A 16,966-nucleotide genomic window follows, 5' to 3' on the forward strand; every position below is an offset into this window, starting at 1 on the left:
CCTGCTGGGCATCCTGGGGGATGCCACTTAACCTCTTTGTCTGTAATGTGAAAGCCTTGCTGAGAGCATTTGTTTCACAAGGATGTGCCAAATGAGAGAGTGGCAGAGGAAAACCTTTGAAATAATACTGATGGTAATAAAAAAAAAAAAAAACCAATTCCTCACTGTCAAGCCAATTCCAATTCAAGGCTACTCCACTGTTACAGGGAAATGCTTCATTGGGTTTTCTTGGATGTTGCTTTTTATGGATGCATATAGCCAGGCCTTTCTTCCTAGGCACCCCTGAGTGGGTTTGAATAACCATTTTTTGGTTAGTAGTTGAGCACAAACTGCTTATGCCACCCAGGGATCAAGCTACCATTTATTGAGCACCTACTATATGCTGGAGTCTCAGGGTAGTACAAATGGTTAATACATTTGGCTGCTAATCAAAAGGTTGGAGGTTTCAGTCCACCTAGAAGTACCTAGGAAGAAAGGCCTGGTGATCCATTTTTGAAAGATCAGCCACTGAAAACCCCATGGAGCACAGTTCTGCTGTGACACACATGTGATAACCATGAGTCACCATTAACTCAATGGCTGCTGGTTTATGATCAGCATCTCCGTTCCTACAACAACTCCTAGGGGTCATACTGTTAGCCTATTTCGCAGAAGAGGAGCCTGAGCCTCAAAGCTTAGACACCGCCCCTTGGCTAGTAAGAATCAGGACAGTGAGTTGAATTCAAGCCCATGGTTGTTGAACTTTCCTAACCTCTAGAGCAAAGTGGGTGTGTGTGAGTATCTTCCCTGTTGGTAAATTCCCTGCTCACATCCCCTCACAGGTTGGTGGGGCTCCTGCCCTTTGTAGCCTTCAATGCTCACTGGAGCATCCTGAGCCAGAGCTGGCCTTCAGCGATCTAGCTGCTTTATGTTGAGGTGTAATCCATAGTGAAGGCAGTAGTATTTGATCTTCTTCAGTAAGTGCTTCAAGTCCCCTTCACTTTCAGCAAGGAAGGTTGTGTCATCTGCATAACACAGGTTGTTAACGAGTCTTTCTCCAATCCTGATGCCCCGTTCTTTTTCACATAGTCCAGATTTTCAGATTATCTGCTCAACATACAGACCGAATAAGTATGGTGAAAAGATATAACTGTGATGCATACCTTTCCTGACTTGAAACCACTCAGTACCCCCTTGCTCTGTCCGAGCAACTGCCTCTATTCTATGAAAAAGGTTCCTTGGGAGCACAATTAAGTGTTTTGGAATTCCCATTCTTCACAATGGTATCCATAATTTGTTATGATCCACACAGTCAAATGCCTTTGCATAGTCAACAAAGCACAGGTAAACATCTTTCTGGTTTTCTCTGCTTTCAGCCAAGTTCCATTTGACATTGGCAATGATATTCCTCATTCCATGTCATCTTCTGAATCTGTCTTCAGTTTCTGTCAGTTCCCTGTCTATATACTGCTGCAGGCATTTTTGAATGATCTTTGGGAAAGTTTTACTTATGTGTGATAATAATTTTATTGTTTGATAATTTCCACATTTGATTGGAACACCTTTCTTTGGAATGTCCACAAATATGCATCTCTTCCATTTGGTTGGCTGGGTAGCTGTCCTCCAAATTTCTTGGCATCGACAACTGAGCACTTCCAGCATTGCATCCACTTGTTGAGACATCTCAATTGGTATTCCGCCAGTTACTGGAGTTTGTTTTTTCTAATAACTCCAGTACAGCTTGGACTTCTTCCTTCAGTAGCAACATTTTTTTTTTCATGTACTGCCTCCTGAATTGGCGGAATGTTGACCAGTTATTTTTGAAACAGTGTATTCCTTCCATCATATTTGTATGCTTCTTGTGTCATTCAATGTTTTGCCAATAGGTCCTTCCATACTGCAACTTGAGGCTTGAATTTTTTTTTCTTCAGTTTTTTCAGCATCAGAAATGCAAAGCATGCTCTTCCCATTTGGTTTTCTAACTCCAGGTTTTTGCACATTTTTTAATAATACTTTTGGAAGACAGCTACCCAACCAACCAATTGGAAGAGATCCATTGCCCATTACAAAGAAAGGTGATCTAACAGAATGCAGAAATTATCCAACAATATCATTAATATCTGTCTTAGGGTGGGTTCTCTAGAGAAGCAAAACAAATAAACTGTATAAATGTATATATAGACAGATTTATATCAAAGAAACAGTTTGTGCAATTGTAGAGGCTGAAATATCCCAACTCTGTGGAACAGGATAGAGGCTTCTCTTGATTCACGTAGCCACAAGTGCTGGAGAACCCAAGATTGGTAAGTTGGAGAGCAAGGCTCTTTCTCACAGGCTGTGAAGATCAATTAATCCTTAAAATGGTAGATAAGGTGATAGCTCAAGTCCCAAGAATGAGAGGTCAGGTAAACAGAAAACAGCCACAGAATTCAGAGTGAGCAAAAAGCCAAAATGTCTACTTATATTTGGATGCAGACCCTCCCCCCCAAGGAAACCCCTTTCAACTGGTTGGCTATTCTCAGCAGATTCAATCATGGGAGTGATCACATGTAAACATTGAGAATCATGGCCCAACCAAGTCAACACACAATCTTAACCATTGCAGTCCACCCCGTGTCAGTTTGGCACATGTACACATCTCCTTAAAACATATATAATCTCTGAATAAAGACAATTGTAAAGTCATACATGAGCCTAACATGATACAACTAACATGCATACAACTGAAAATACACTAGCCTGGGTTACATCTTTTATTTTATAAGTAAAGGAAAAGAATATTTGATGCACACATACAAAGTGGAAGCACTCATAACAGCCACAGTCCTCATTTCTGCAACTGGTCACATGGCCATAACTGATATTTAGAACTACCTTCTTCCACCACCCGTTCTGTATTCCCTTTGCCCTATGCAAGCACCTCAGTGGTCTTTGCCTGGTGGAATGACCCAAACCTTCATTCCTGAAGGGTCTGGGTCATTAGTAGTCATGTCAGAATTGAGTCATTGTAGTTTTCCATTGACTTTAACCACAGGGCATGGTAGTACTAAGAGAGACCCTAAGGGATCTACTACATTCCTTACTTATTATTCTTTACCTCAATTATGTAATATCAATCCAATTTCCTCTTGATAATCAGGATCAGTCACTCCAGCTAGTATGGTAACTCCCCGTTAATCCAAAGGCATAAGGAGCCCAAAGTGGCCAGGTGGTATTCTTAGCTTCCAGTTCAATGGAATCAGTGATGTTTCTCCAGATGAGAGCATTCTTCCCTTTGGAACTAAGACCGCTAGACCTGCAGAACATAAGATTGCAGGAACAGGAAGCAAAAATCTTGTGAGTGGGTCATTCAGGGTAATAGCGAGTGATGCCACTCCCATTTCCATCCTTTGATTCCTGGACCCATGAATCCTGACTATGGGAGAAATAGTGCCATATACTGGACACTAGTTTAGAGCATATACAACCTCCTGGAGAACACTGCCCCAACTGTGCAAGGTATTGCCAACTAGCTGGTGCCATAATTGTGTCTTTAGAAGGCCATTCCATCATTCTATCAAGCCAGTTGCTTCAGGATGTTGGGAAACATGGTAATACCAGTGATTTCCAAGAGCATGAGCCCACTGTGCACTTCATTTGCTGTGAAGTGAACCTCTTAAGCCGAGGCAGTGCTATGTGTGATACCACGATGGTGGATAAGTCATTCTATAAATCCCTGGAAGGTAGTTTTGGTAGAACTATTGCATGCAGAGAAGGCAAATCCATATCCAGAGTAAGTGTCTATTCCAGTAAGGACAAAGCTCTGCCCTTTCCAGGTTGGAAGTGGTCCAATGTAATCTACTTGCCACCAAGTTGCTGCCTGATCACCTGGAGTGATGGTGCCATATTGGGAACTCAGCATTGGTCTCTGCTGCTGGCAGACTGGGCACTCAGCAGTGGCTGTAGCCAAGTCAGCCTTGGTGAGTGGAAGTCCATTTTGCTGGGCCCTTGCATAACCTCCATCCCTTCCACCATGGCCACTTTGTTCATGAGCCCATTGTGCAATGACAGGAGAAGCTGGGGAAAGAGGATGATTGGTTTCCACAGATCATGTCATTCTATCCACTTGATTGTTAAAATCCTCCTCTGCTGGTGTCACCCTTTGGTGGGCATTCACATGAGACTCAAATATTTTCACTTCTTTGGCCCATTCAGAGAAGCCTATCTACGTACCTCTTCCCCGTGAATCATTGTCTCCAATTTTCAAATCATGTTCCTTCCATGTCCCTGACCATCCAGCCAAACCACTGACCACAGCAAATGAATCAGTATATAATTGCACATCTGGCCATTTCGCCTTCCAAGCAAAGTGAACTCCAGATGGACTGCTCGAAGTTATGCCCATTGAGAGGATTTCCACCGTCCTTCAGGGAGGTTCCAGAAAGGGGCCATAATGCTGCCACTGTCCACTTCCTAATGGTGCCTGAATATCGCAAAGACACATCTGTAAACCAGGCATGGGTTTTTCTCTTCTTCAGTCAACTGGCCATAAGGAACTCCCCATGAGGCTACAGGTAAAAACTGGGAGATGGAAGATAATGTGATGGGAGTGGAGACCATGGATATTTGGGCCACTTCCCCCTGCAACTACCTTATTCCTTCAGGTCCTGTTGGGTCCCAATCTCGTACATACCACTTCCACTTAATGATGGAGTGCTGTTGTGCACATCCAACTTTATGATTCTGTAGGTGAGACAACACCCAGTTCACGATGGGCAGCTCAGACTACATAGTGACTTGGTATCCCATGGTTAAGCTTTCAGTCTCCACTGAGGCCCAGTATCAGGTGAAAAGCTGTTTCTCAAAAGGAGAGTAGTTATCTGCAGAGGATGGTAGGGCTTTGCTCTAAAACCCCAAGGGTCTATACTGTGATTCACTAATAGCGGCCTGCCAATGACTCCAAACAACATCTCTATCTGCCACTGACACTTCAAGCAGAATTGGGTCAGCTGGGTCATATGGCCCAAGTGGTAGAGTGGCTTCCATGGCAGCCTGAACCTGCTGCAGAGCCTTCTCTTATTCTGGACCTCACTCAAAATTAGTAGCTTTTTGAGTCACTTGGTAAATAGGCTGAAGTAGCACACCCAAATGAGGAAGGTGTGGCCTCCAAAATCCAAGGAGGCCCACTAGACATTGTGCCTCCTTTTTAGTTGTGGGAGCAGCCAGATGCAATAACTTACCCTTCATTTTAGAAGGAATCTCTCAACATGTCCCACACCACTGGATCCCTAGAATTTTCACTGAGGTGGAAGATGCCTGAATTTTTGTGGGATTAATTTCCCACCTCATAGCATGCAAATGTTTTGCCAATAAGTCGAGCCATTGATACTTCTTCCTTATTAGGTCCAGTCAGCATAATGTCATCAATGTAACGGACAGGAGTGATGTTTTATGGAAAGGAAAGTTGATCACAGCCCCTGCAGACTAAATTATGACATGCGGCTGGAGACAATGTAGCTCTGAGGTAGGCTAGTGAAGGAGTATTGCTGGCCTTTCCAGCTGAAGACAAACTGCTTCTGATTGTCCTTCAAAACAGGTGTCAAGAAAAAGGCATTAGCCAGATCAATAACTGCATACCAGGTACCCGGAGATGTATTAATTTGCTCAAGAAATGAAATTACATCTGGAACAGCGGCTGCAATTGGAGTCACCATCTGGTCACATTTTCCATAATCTACTGTCATTCTCCAAGATCCATCTGTTTTTTATGCAGACCAAATAGGCGAGTTGAATGGGGATATGTTGGGAATCACCACGCCTGTATCCTTCAAGTCTTTGTTGGTGGCAGTAACCCCTGCAATCTCTCCAGAAACATGGTATTGCTTTTGGTTTACTATTTTCCTAGGTATGGGAAGTTCTAATGACTTCCACTTGGCTTGTCCTACCATAATAGCTCTAACTCCATTTGTCAGGGATCCAATATGGGTGTTCTGCCAGTTGCTGAGTTTATCTATTCCAATTATGCATTCTGGAACTGGGGAAGTCACTACAGAATGGGTTCAGGGACCAACTGGACCTACTGTGAGATGGACATGAGCCAAGACTCCATTAATAACCTGACCTCCATATGCCCCTACTCTGGTGGACCACAGTGATATTTTGGGTCTCATGGAATTAGTGTCAGTTCAGAGCCAGTGTCCAGTAATCCCCAAAATGTCTGATTATTTTCTTTCCCCCAATGAAGAGTCAGTCTCAGAAAAGGCCATAGATCCCTTTGAGGAAGGCTGGGAGAAAGATTAACAGTAAAAATTTTTGGCAGTGTATTGGAGTCCTTACTCAAGGGGACTTGGCTTTCCCTTCATAAAAGGGGTTGCGGGTCTTTAAACTCACTCAAATCTGGGAATTGGTTGAGGGACCGTGACTCTCTATTCTGGCAATTTATGTTAGACTGCTGTTCGCCTGACCTAGAATTCACCCATTTGTACAGTGGCCACTTGGCCACTACTACCACAAGATCCAATCAGCCCCATTGTACTTAGGTGTCTTAATTCAGTTAGGGCAGTTCCCACTCTCGAATCTGATTTACATAAAATAGCAATCACAACAGTCTTCAAGGATGCTGGATCTGTCTTTGCAAATTTGTTCCTCACAGTTGTGGAAAAAAGGTGTGTCCTCTGGGCACTCCATGTGTGGGTCCATGGGTCTAACTCAATAAATCTACTCTAGCATGCCAGTGTCCCTAAGTCTTTGGATACCTTCTATTACAATATACCAAGGCAGGTCTCGTGTTTCAACTTGATTTACCGTAGGCCACCTCGTAATCCATGCTTCAGCAACCTAATCAAATAAGTTATGAAATCCTTTCCTAACTTCCCAAGCTGAAACACTGAATGAAGAATCTGTGCTTAGTGGACCTATATCAATAAACTCAGACTGATTCATCTTTGTATTCCTTGCACCATTATCCAACACCCTTAATAGCCATTCAAACACATATTCCATAGCTTTCTCTTTGTACATATTAGAAAAGCCAAGTAGTTCTTTTGGAGTCTAGCATAACTCCTCCCAGGCCACACTTTGCAGTTCAGCTTTTGGGGCTTCATGGGACTTAAGTCTAGTCATAGGTCTAAAAGCCAGTGTGGAATTGTTTTGAGAATATTCAGCATTGTCTTGTAAAGCATCTGTCTGAGGCAATGCCCCAGACAATGACTCGAGCAAAGGCTCTTTAGAGAGAGCTGGGCTAGAGCTAATGTCATTAGATGGGAATGGAGGGGCTAATGGTTCTTCTGGGCAGGGTAGTCTAGCAGAAAAAATAGAAAATAATCTCTTCAGATGGGAGTGGTTCTGCTGGCAGGAGTGATTCAACAGAATTTAGGGGTTCAGTGTCTCCAGCTCTGATTATCTACCCACATGTCCCCATTCCAAGTTTCAGGAATCCACTTCTTCCCAGTCAATGCCCTTACTTTAACTTCCGACACCTCTCAAGGCTGGCAATTGAGCTGGTGGTGTAATTCAGCCACTCTTACGATAAGGGTCTGGGTTTTGTTTTCCACTATTTCAGCTCTATTACTGCAATAAATAAGGCTTTCTCTCAAAGCACAAGTGGAAGACTTAAGGTCATTTATGTGACACTTGAGCTTTGACTCTGAAGCATTGATTGCATCTCTTTCTTTCACCAGTTTGTCTAGCAAAAGTAGGACCAACCAACCAAATTCCTTATACTTCTCATTCTGACAGAACCATAGAAAGGTATCACACATGTGTTTGCCCAGAGCCTCGCCTTTCACCAATACCTGGTCTACTGGTGGTGATAAAATTTTTCATAATTGTATTGCCACCTCATGCAATGGATTAGCAGTGCCGTCTTTAATGCTGGAAGCAGAGTCTTTAACATCTTTAAGACTAACCAGACATGAGAACCAATTTAGAAAACTCATCCTTACAATTTTGTTTCTCTAGAATCACTCTTGGTAGAAAATGTTTTAGGCTGGGTCCTGTAGAGAAGCAAAACTGATAAAGTGTAAAAATATAGAGAGAGATTTACATCAAGGAAACAACTCCTGCAATTGTAGAGGCTGGAAAGTCCCAAGTCCATGGAGCAGGATAGAGGCTGCTCTTGATTCACATAGCCACAGGGGCTGGAGAACCAAGATTGGCATGTCAGAAAGCAGGGCTCTTGTTCATAGGCTGTGAAGATTGATGAATCCCAAAGTCAGCAGATAAGCTGATAGCTCAAGTCTCAAGAACCAGAGGTCAGGCGAATAGGAGACAGCTGCAGGATCCAGGGTAAGCAAAAAGCCAAAACATCTGCTTATATTCAGATGTAGGCCACACCCCCAAGAAAATTCCCTTTCAACTGATTGGCTACTCGCGGCAGATTCAATCACAGGAGTGATCACATACAAACACTGAGAATCAGGGCCATGCCAAGTAGACTCACAATTTTAACCATCACAATATCACACACAAATAAAATCTTGTTGAAGATAATTCAAAAGTGGTTGTAGCAGTGCATTGACAGGGATCTGCCAGAAATTAAAGCCAGATTCAGAAGAGGACATGGACTAAGGGATATCGTTGCTGATGTCAGATGGATCCTGGGTAAAAGCAGAGAATACTAGAAAGATGTTTGCCTGTGTTTTACTGACTATGCAAAGGCATTCAGCTGTGTGGATCCTAACAGATTATGGATAACATTCCGAGGAACAGGAATTCCGGAACACTTAATCGTGCTCGTGAGGAACCTGTACATAGGCCAAGAGGCAGTTGTTCTAACAGAACAAGGGGATACTGCAGAGTTTAAAGTCAGGAAAGGTATGCATAAGGGTTCTATCTTTTCACCTAATTTATTCAATCTATATGCTTAGCAAATAATCTGAGAAGCTTGACTACATGAAGGAGTACGTGACATCACGTTTGGAGGAAGACTCTTTAACAACCTACTTTAGGCTGATGACACAATCTTGCTTGCTGAAAATAAAGAGGCCTTGAAGCCCTTATTGAAGTAGATCAAAGACTACAGCCTTCACTATGGATTACTCTTGAACAAAAATTCTCACCACCAGCAAGCAACATCATGATAAATGGAGAAAAGATTCAAGCTGTCAAATAGGTCTTGGTAGAAGCATAACCAGAATGCTCACTAGAAGCAAGAATGGCAAGACTTCAGCTCACATTCTTTGGACATATTATCAGGAAGGACCCATCCCTGAAGAAGGACATCATGCTTGGCAAGGAAGAGGATCGGCACAAAAGAGGAAGACCCTCAGCGAGATGGATTGACACGGTGGCTGCAACAATTGTTGTTGTTGTTGGTGTTGGGTGCTGTCGAGTCAGTTCCAACTCATAGTGACCCTATGTACAACAGAACGAAACACTGCCTGGTCCTGCACCATCCTTACAGTCATTGTTATGTTTGAGCACATTCTTGCAGCCACTGTGTCAGTCCACCTTGTTGAGGGTCTTCCTCTTTTCTGCTGATTCTGTACTCTGCCAAACATGATGTCCTTCTCCAGGGACTCATCCCTGGAGTGCTGGCCACACTTCTTCCAAGACAGATTTCTTCGTTCTTTTGGTAGTCCATGGTATATTCAATATTCTTCACCAACACCACAGCTCAAAGGTGTCACTCTTCTTCAGTCTTCCTTATTCATCGTCCAGCTTTCACATGCATATGATGTGCTTGAAAATACCATGGCTTGGGTCAGGCGCACCTTAGTCCTCGGGGTGACATCTTTGCTCTTCAACACTTTAAAGAGGTCCTTTGCAGCAAATTTTCCCAATGCAACACGTCTTTTGATTTCTTGACTGCTGCTTCCATGGGCATTGACTGTGGATCCAAGTAAAATGAAATCCTTGACAACTTCAATCTTTTTTCCGTTTGTCATGATGTTGCTCCTTGGTCCAGTTGTGAGGATTTTTGTTTTCTTTATGTTGAGGTGTAATCCATACTGAAGGCTGTGGGCTTTGATCTTCATTAATAAGTGTTTCAAGTCCTCTTCACTTTCTGCAGGCAATGTTGTGTCATCGTCATAAAGCAGGTTGTTAATGAGTATCCCTCCAAGCCTGACGCCCTGTTCTTCTTCATATAGTCCAGCTTCTCGGATTATTTGTTCAGCATACAGATTACATAGGTATGGTGAAAGAATACAACCCTGACGCACACCTTTCCAGACTTTAAACCAATCAGAACAGGGGATACTGTTTGGTTTAAAGTCAGGAAAGGCTGCACCAATAGGCTCGAGTATAACAACAATTGTGAAGATGGTCCAAGACTGTTGTGCATAGGGTCACTAGGAGTCAGAACTGACTCCATGGTACCTAACAAGAATGACTTATATATCTATATCTATATAGATATACATGTGTCTGTCTGTCTGTCTATCCATCTATCTAATCTACACATAAAGGAAATGGCTCACATAGTTGTAGAGGCTCACAAGTCCCAAGTCCATGGGTCAGGCTTCAGGCTGGAAGCTTCTCCTAACTCACATAGCTGCAGGGGCTGATGAACTCAAGATTGGCAGGTCAGAAAGCAGACTGCTGGCTCACAGTTTCTGGAGGCTGATGAATACCAAGGTCAGCAGGCAATACAGCAGTCAGGTGGCTCAGTTCCCAAGAACCAGAGGTCAGATGGTGAGAGGTTGGATGCAGGATCCAGAAAAAGAAAGTGAGCTTTACTAGAACATCCATATATATATATTGGACGCGACCACGCCCCTGAAGAAACTCCTCTTACAACTGATTGATCACATCAGATCGCATCATGGAGAATGGCCACATCATTATGCAACTGCCAAATTACATCATTTCATAACTCCCAAACTCCATCATTACATAACTGCCAGACTGCTGAGAATCATGGCCTAGCCAAGTTGACACACAACCTTAGCAATCACAGTGAAAGAGTGAGTGAATGAGTGAGTTTATGAGTGAGTGAGTAAACAAATGAATGAGTTTTTGAGTGAGTGAGTGAATTAATGAGTGGGTGAGTGAATGAATGAGTTAGTGAGTGGTTGCGTGAGAGAATTAATGAGTGTGTGAGTGAGTGACCATTTGAGTGAAGGAATGAGTGGTTGAGTGAATAAGTGAGTTACTGAGTGGTTGAATGAACAAGGAACTGAGTGAATAAGTGAGTGGTTGAGTGATTGAATGAACAAGTGAGTGAATGAATGAGTGAGTGATGAGTGAGTGGGTGAGTGAAGGAACTCATGAGTGATTGTGTGGTTGAGTGAATGAATGAATAAGTGAATGAGTAAGTACGTGACTGATGAGTGAGTGAGTGAGTAGGTAAGTTACTGAGTGAGTGAATGAATGAGTGAGTGAATGTGTGATTAGTGAAAGAATGAGTGATAAGTGAATGAGTGATTGAGTAAATGAATAAGTGGGTGAGTTATTGAATGAGTGAGTGAGTAGGTGAGTGAGTGAATGAACGGGTGAGCAAGTGAGTGAGCACATGCCCCTCCTCAGCCAGGCTCCTCCTGTGCAGAGTGAATGGTGGGCTGTGTGGCCTGGACATGGATACAGGAGTGCAGGCTCTGCAGTCTCCCCCTCGAGAGGCTCCACTCTTCAAAGCTACTGTGCTCAACTCTCAGCTCCTGGTGGCCAATTGGCTTATTCAGTACAGTCCAGAGCCTGATGGAGCCAGTGTGACAAATTCCTCTCTAAATAATGGGATATTGTTTGGCTGCTTTGGGCCAACACTCCAAAGGCTCTGGCATGATATGTTTGAAAGTGTTTGTAAATTATAAAGCATGCTTCACATAGAAGAAAGTATTCTTAGGAATAATCACAACTATAAGCATGTGGTCAAAATGCAAAAACAAAAGCCTTTGCAGTCAAGTTGATTCCCACATGTGAGACAGAGTAAAACTGCTCCATAGGGTTTTCTTGGCTGTAATACTTATGGAAGTAGATCACCAGGCCTTTCCTCTGCAGTACTGTTGGATGTGTTTGAACTGCCAACCTTTTAGTTATTAGTCAAGCACAAACCATTTGCACCACCCAGGACATGCCTGTGATCAGGCAGTAGTTAAAAACCATTGTTGGGTGGGGGAGAAGAAAACGTCCCAGCCAGTTCAATCAAAATATCCCCCGGCTGGGAATCCCAGGTGTGAGATGTGGTTGAAAGGTTTACTTCCTTTGGTTCACAAAAGGCATGTGATGTGGACCAAAGGCCCCTAGTACATTCCTCCAGGGGATCCCAGGATGGAGTTCCCTAGGGAGGCGGCTTGGTCTGGTCTCTTTGTTCCAAACTTCTGAGCCCTGGGTGTGACTGGCACTCTGAGCCCTCTCTTCCTGTGAACTTCTCGGGGGCAGCAGAAACACACCAGACAGCTGCAGTGCCCAGCTGTATTTCCAAGTCCCTGCCACGTTGAAATCTGCTGTTACAACCTGAACCATGTTCAAGGAAATATGCGTGCCCTGTCCTGTTGGAAAGTAGAATGGTTAGAAAGAGGCAAGGTTGCTTTTAAGAGATGTAGTCTTTCCCTGAAGCCCCCATGGAGTTTTCCAGACCACTCATACACCTCCCTCTTAGGGGAGTGAGTGCACCCCCTGTGTTTACTTCAGATTAAGCTGCTTTAGTAGCAGGCATTCTAGAACATTCTTTCTGCCCCCCTCTGTCAGCTGTTGGGCTCTCTTTTGCCTTAGGCTTGTGGTCTCCTTTTAATTTGAAAAAGGCTTTTCATGGGAACTTAAATGCATTGCAAAATGATGTGTTCTAGCAACTTTGTGAGCCAGGAAACAGTTTTTTCATAAACTCTCTCATGTCTTTGAGAAAATGGGAAAAACAGTGCCTTCGTACAAGCCTGAAGCCAATTGTTTCATCATCAGGCAGGCCAGCATCCCAAGGTTTCTGAGGGGAGGCCTGGTGGAGGTGGCCCACTGTTGGATGGGTCACTGGACAGGGCCAGTGGTGTTGTGGGTAGACTTGGCCACTTCTTTCTTACCACTTGGCTTGGTGCTGTGGGGCTGAGGGAAAGGTGACCCTCATCCTGTGATGTGGAGAGCAGCTCCCTTCCTTGAGGGGCCTTGGGTTAGAGGGTATAACTTCCAATTTATTTGTGGAGTTAGGAGCCTTTTCCTGGAGGTGTTATCCCAGGTCTGCTCTCCGGGTCTCAAAGACTAGTACAATTTATTTAATCAAACCTAGAATGCCTTTGAGTTTAAAGTGTATCATCATTCACGCATGAATCAGAAACCCTTAGAAGAGGATGTCATAAGGGAGCCTGCATAGAGCTGGGCCCCATGAGACTGCAGGCTCTCTGGGAGGGTCTGTGAGAGCTCACCCTGCTGGGGGCGGGGGGCGGACAATGAGGAACCCATGTGTCTCCACCTTGGCGCTCAGGGGAAGGAACATAGACACCCTGAGAATGTGCCCTTTGGGTGGTGTGAAGGAAGGTGAGTGGTCTAGATGTGCAGCAACCCCCCTCCCAACCTGTCCAAGAAACCCCAGGAAGGGGACTTACAGGGATGTGGTCCTGGGAGGGCAGAGCCCCCAGGAGACTGGCGAGGTGCTTCTGGAAGGAAGAGGCTGCAGCCCAAGGACAGAGAGGGTGGTGTGGGTGTGGGAATGTGCAACTCAGAATCCATGGTGCCCTCAATGCCAGCCAAGGTCACTTCAGTGCCAGGTGGCTCCAAGCAATGCAGGTACAAGCTCAGAAGACAGGAAGTGTCATCCAGGTGTCTCACCAGTCACCCCAGGCAGGTGACCTGCTGTACAATGTCTTCTGTCATTGTCCTCCCCATCCTCCGGAATGAGTGGCTTGCCCAAGGTCTTCAGGCTGAGCGGTCTGGCTGCAGGTGTACAGACCTCTGGGTGGTGCCTATGGACTGTGCAAGCCAGTTGCCCTGTGGTCTGGGAAAGCCAAGGTCCCAGCAGGGAAGGAACCTGGCCAGATCATCCAACTGGGCTATAGACCCAAGTGCCCTTTGGCATTGTCCCTGGGGCTCATGCACACAGGGTGTAAATACAGGTACGCACATAGGTGTGAGAATTGCCAGCAGGTAGATGTCCAGCTCTGTGGGGGGAATCTCAGCGCAGTCCTGCCCTCAGCAGAGAGGGACCTCTGGGCAGACAGCTCCTGAGGGTTAACACAGCCTTGCCCTCCCCTTTGGCCAGACTCCTGGGCCTCCCTGCTCCCACCTCCCCAGGTGGCTCTGGGCAAAGCAGGCACCAGCTCAGGAGAGAGGAAGTACCACCCAGGTACCCAAGCGTCACTGGCCACCCCCAGGCAGGTGGGGTCTGTACTGGGCTCCCTCCTCCCAGGGCCTGCCTCTGCTCTTTGACTCAGGGGGCAGGTTGGAGGGAGCAGGGAGGGGAGACTTGTGCCTTCTCTACCTCTAAGCCTTCACTCCACCAGCAGTATAGCACTCAGTCATCTGAGGATGGCTACCAAGGATGTGCCAGCTCCCTGCTGGGTCCCCGGGTGAGCAAACCAGGGGGACTTTTCCCCAGGGTGCAGGTGAACAGTGCTCTGAGAAGTCGGAGTGGCAAAGGGCACTAGAAGCCACCTGTCTTCCCCCTGGCCTAGAGGTTCCCTCCACAGGGAACCCCTTGGGGGGCTGGTCACAGCCTGGAGATGCATCAGAGGTCCAGAGAGGGCTTCCCTCTCTGATCCTACCCAGGCTCAGAGCGTTGTGACCTGGGCCCGCTCACAGAGGAGTGGGGGGGGAGGTGGTGGTCAGCGCTGAGGACCGGGCCTCTGTCCCCGGGTCTGTCCTTGACAGGAGTCAGGGGTTTTAGGCAGGATCTCCTGGGAGTGTGGAAACCAGCTCCCGGCCCCTCAGGTGGGAGGTGAGGAAACTGAGACCCGAGGAGATGAAGTGCACCCCGTGGAGGGGTTGCGGGATGGGACACTCTGATGGAGTGGCAAAGCTGGGCTGGGGGAAATGCACCTCCTTGGGGCACCGAGCCGCTACGGGGAGGGGCAGGACACATCCTCACGGGGGAAAGGGACAGCTGGGGGCGGGGCACCCTACGCCCCGCGGCCTGAGGTTATCCGTCCCACCCCTCCTTCAGTGGTCGGGTTTCTGGCGCGGCCTTTGTAACCTGACTCCGCGGTCAGCTGGAGGCACCCTGCGGGGGACGGGAGCTGCACAGCCCTGGCCGCCCAGCGCCGCATCACTGTGCCGCCCCTCCCGCGCACACCATGCTGCCCCCGCCGCAGCAGCTGCTGCTTCTGGATCCTGGCCGCGGCCTTCCGCCCGGGTGCCAGTTGGCGCAGGACCCCCGCAGGTAAGGCAGCTCCTGCTCCGGACGCCTGGACCCTGGGCACTCTCTCCCCATTGGTCACCCGCCTATGGCTACAGCGTCTCCAAAGTGGGCACCGTGAGGTCGTGGACAGTTGGGTGACCTCTTGTTTGCCCCCGGCTCTCTGAGCTGCGGAGGCTGGGACCCCAGGCCGAGTGTGGTGGGTAATCCGGGACTCAGAGGGGCACCGTGCCTGGCAGAGAAGGGGGTCCTTCTCGGTCAGGATACTGCGGTCTGGGCGCCCCTGAAGATGAGTCCCGGAAAACAGGTGCCAGGGCTTTGCAGGGTGATGGGGGGCATTCAGGAGCTGGCCGAGTCTGGGCAGAAGCGAAATCTTTACCCCTCCCTCCCTCCCACCTGGGCTTTTGATTTAGACTTCAACATCTTGGAAGTGTGGACAGGGGCCCTGGAAGGGGGTACAGACCTCTGCCAGAGTGAGCGCCCCTGGGGGGCTCGGGCACAGAGAGGGGATGGACCCAGGGATCCTCTGGGGTCTTTTCTTGACTGAGCAGAGAGCTTGCTCAAGGCACAGAGGTGGGGAAGAGGCTGGTGTCTCCAGTTGGGGCCTGGAGGTCTGGGTAGCCCCTTCCCTCCTGGAGTTTCCCTGGGCATTCAAAGGTGGGTGGTGCAGCTAACCCACCTTCTCAAGCAGACAGTGTACTCCTGGGAGGCTGGGTCCCCTGGGGCACAGGAACCTGGGCTACAGGTTTGGAATCTGAGTGCTGGTTGGAGACACCTGAGAACTTGCTGGGACTCTTCTCCTATAAGAGGCTGGAGGAAAACATCCCTTTCGGTGTGTGATCCCTGCCTCACCCTGTCCCCCTTCAGGTTGTCTCACCTCAGCATGGCCCTCTCCCTCAGCCTGACCCTACCCATCACTATGGCTGTACTCCTTCCTATGGCCCTCACCCTCACCCTGGCCCTCCACCTAAGCCTGGCCCTCCACCTAAGCCTGTACCACCTCCTCAGCTTGGCCCTTCCCCTTCCTAGGGCCCTCCCCTTCAGCCTGACCCTTCCCTCAGCCTGGCCCTCGCCCACTCTAGGGATTTTCCCCTCCCTATGGCCCACCCCCACCCTGGCCCTCCCTCCACCCTGGCCCTCTGCCTCAGCATAGCCCTTCCCCTAAGCCTGTACCACCCTCTCAGCCTGGCCCTCCCCCTCACTATGGCTCTTCTCCTCCCTATGGCCCTCCCCCTCAGCCTGGATCTTTCCCACAGCCTGGTCCTCCCCCTCAGCCTGGCACGCCCCCCCAGCCTGGCCCTCCCTCTCATCCTGGCCCTTCACTGCAGCCTGGCCTTCCCCTTTTCCTTTGCCTGTTTTCTGCAGAATGGCCTAGGTTAGGCAGGGGGTCTGTGACTGTGTCTGTGCACGTGTGTGCGCACATGTGTGCAAATGTGCATGTATATGTGTGTGCATGTACATGTCTGTGCACACGTGCCCATGAGTTTGTGAGTGTACATGTACATATGTGAATGAGCTCATGTTTCATGTGTGTGCATGAGTATGTGCACGCAGAGGTATGTGCATTTGATGTTCATGTGCATGTGCCTATGCATGAGTGCATGTGTGTGTACCTGTGCATGTTTATACAGCATGCACATGTGTGTATGCATGCACATGTGTGCACAGCTGTTTATGCATGTTCACTTGTGCAGTGCATGCACATGTGTGTCCACCGTGTGTATGCACATACACATGCATGGAGATGTGGGTATAACTTGGCCATTGTCATAGGTGGACCCTGCCCAGAATGTC

At 47.4% G+C, this 16,966-nt stretch overlaps 1 pseudogene; it reads left to right on the forward strand.

The window, feature by feature from the left end:
- LOC126069860 (probable tRNA (uracil-O(2)-)-methyltransferase) overlaps positions 1–16,552 on the forward strand; it is a 78,210-nt pseudogene extending 61,658 nt beyond the window's left edge.
- Positions 16,553–16,966: the final 414 nt, after the last annotated feature.

This window comes from Elephas maximus, chromosome Y (genome assembly GCF_024166365.1).
Source record: "Elephas maximus indicus isolate mEleMax1 chromosome Y, mEleMax1 primary haplotype, whole genome shotgun sequence".
Lineage (NCBI taxonomy): Eukaryota > Metazoa > Chordata > Mammalia > Proboscidea > Elephantidae > Elephas > Elephas maximus.